The 2,535-nt window shown below is 39.9% G+C and overlaps 1 non-coding gene across 1 annotated transcript; it reads left to right on the top strand.

Annotated features, from left to right (window-relative positions):
• Positions 1-267: 267 nt before the first annotated feature.
• On the top strand, positions 268-341 carry TRNAI-AAU (transfer RNA isoleucine (anticodon AAU)). The gene has a single exon. It is a non-coding gene; the product is annotated as a tRNA-Ile (tRNA).
• Positions 342-2,535: the final 2,194 nt, after the last annotated feature.

Raw genomic sequence — 2,535 nt, 5'->3', positions numbered from 1 at the left:
ATTAAATGTCACCCAACTGGAGAGTAATGGAAGCGAGATATCGGAGGGTGCATTTGCAGTTTGTCGAACCGAGCGACATGTATTTTAATTTTCTGCAAAACGTTCTTGTTGAAATCAGTTCATTTCGGCAATTGAGTAGCATAAAAGTTTCGTGGAATTACTAAGTTAAAGTAGATTGGTCGGTTATCTGTTTTTGTGGTTGCATGCATCGTAACGGAATCTCTATCTTGTCTCTAGAATATTCTTGAAGAATCGCCTGGCATTTGCAGCTCGTTAGCTCAGTCGGTTAGAGCGTCGTGCTAATAACGCGAAGGCCGTGGGTTCGACCCCCACACGAGCCATCGTTTTATTTTGCAGATTCCGAACGTCGTAAACAGAGTTCACTACAGACTTCGTTTTTATTTTTGTTTGCTTTTCAACATAACGATAAATCCCTCATCAGTTGAACTGGAGGCTATTCATTTATACACGCACCAACGCAGTGCAGTCTTCAGAACAGGTGTTTCGGTCAATGCGTACGACTTTCGCAGTAAACCAGAGTTTTGTTTCGTCGTAGCCGTTCGTACGTCAACGAGTCCTTTATTCATAACGGAAGCGGACATCGACGCAGCTCGGAGAGCTTCGTTGCGAACTCGAAACAAAGGTTACGAATATTTTTCGACGGACAGCATCAGATCGACTAGTGCAAAGTAAAGGAATAAATGAAAGAGAGCAGAAGTTAGATTGCAGCAAGCCGAGAAGATTCCTGCTCGATAAATAACGTGTAATTGTTGAAGGTGGTATGAACGACTTCCCACGTGGTCTAGTGGCTAGGCTACCTGGCTTTCACCCAGGAGGCCAGGGCTCGATTCCCTGTGCGGGAAATTTTTTCGCTCTGGCGTTTCTAAATCGTCCATTTTTCGGGCGTTGTTTTTTCTTTTTCGAAGCAATCCTACAAACCTGACGAATTTGAATGTTTGAGTGGGAGTAAAAAATAATAGGCAGCGCCGAGATGCGGAAGAACGAACAAAAGCAACTACCAAAATTGAAGACAATGTCTGCCCGGAAAAGACCGCCTTTTATTTCTTGTGGTCGAGACATATAAATGGTGGTCCCTTTCGGGCAAACTTTGTTTTCAATTTTGGTAATAATAATCTCCATCGGACGAAAACATTTACAGAACAAAAGCTAGTTTCCGTGCCTGGAATCGAACCCTGCCCCCCCGTAAAACTCTGCCGTTCGGGAACGACGAGTAACGGTCGTTCGAACGGACCAATTTGTGTGGACAGTGAATTTCGTCGCTGCTGTCGGGACAGTCGGGAAGGCCGTCGCACACAAACGTCCAACTCTGAAGACAGGTCGTTTCACCGCATCTGAACATACATGTCGACGTCGTTACTGCTTGTGCGGCGCGTCGGGTCGTCCGGCCGTCGAGTCTCATGGCCCGGACGGTGCGAGGCCGGTGTCCGGGCCTGTCGAAGCTCGGCGGCGTACTCCTGTCGTCGACGTCATCGACCATTTACTTCCGCCGGCCCAGCCCGGAATAAATTAAATAAATAAATGAGGAGCCAGGTATCCTCCCCACTAGACTACATGGGAGCACATGTTTTTCAGAACTGCAATCTCTTTTTGCTTAGCGTAGAATTCAGCGGTTGGGAGGGCTACGAGTATTCGAAAAATCTCCAGGATTTGCGATTGCGAACTCTTTTACTATTTGTTTTCCTCCAGTGCGGGGCCGAAGATCTTTAATTAAGGTTACTTTTTGTGTAAACTTTCGTTTACACTTATTACAAGTTTAAGGCTTTTTTCTAGTGTGGGTCCGAAGATGTCTAATTAATTGCTCTTTTCGTGAAAATTTCTGTTACACTGGTCACAAGTGTAAGACTTTTCTCTAGTTCGTATACTTTTATGACGTTGTAAATTTTGTTTAGATATGAAGTTCTTCTTACAGTTTAATTATTATGCCTTTGTGTTTTTTAAACTCTATTTAAAATTTATTTGTATACTAGTACTTTCTATATATTAACAGGACTTATTATACTGGAAATTATGCATGCAGATATTTAGTCTTACAGATCAAAAATAATGTTCTTTATGTAGTTCACCTGAACTAAAGGTGACCTAAATAAAGAACATTATTTTTGATCTGTAAGACTAAATATCTGCATGCATAATTTCCAGTATAATAAGTCCTGTTAATATATAGAAAGTACTAGTACACAAATAAATTTTAAATAGATTCTTCTTACAGTGTTTACATGAAAATTTCTTTCGGTTCCTTTCACCTGCAGTTAAAAAAATTATTTTAAATAATATTCTATGTGTGTATAATAAATGATTTTTTTTTCAGTCAGAACAATAATTAACCACTAATAATATTTAACTAAAAATAAACATTTTTATATCTAAAGTAGTTTTCTGCATCAAAACACAATGACCAATTGTAGAGATGATAAAGTTCGCGTATAAATATATCATATTATTAATATTTTCCACCACAGCTAATCAGAGACAACATATTATAGTAAACAATTTTTGTAAAATATTTTTAAAGTG

The sequence above is a fragment of the Centruroides vittatus genome, unplaced genomic scaffold (assembly GCF_030686945.1).
Source record: "Centruroides vittatus isolate TY-2023 unplaced genomic scaffold, ASM3068694v2 contig_1274, whole genome shotgun sequence".
NCBI lineage: Eukaryota > Metazoa > Arthropoda > Arachnida > Scorpiones > Buthidae > Centruroides > Centruroides vittatus.
The sequence above is the reverse complement of the archived record's forward strand: the minus strand, read 5'-3'. Positions and strand labels throughout refer to the sequence as shown.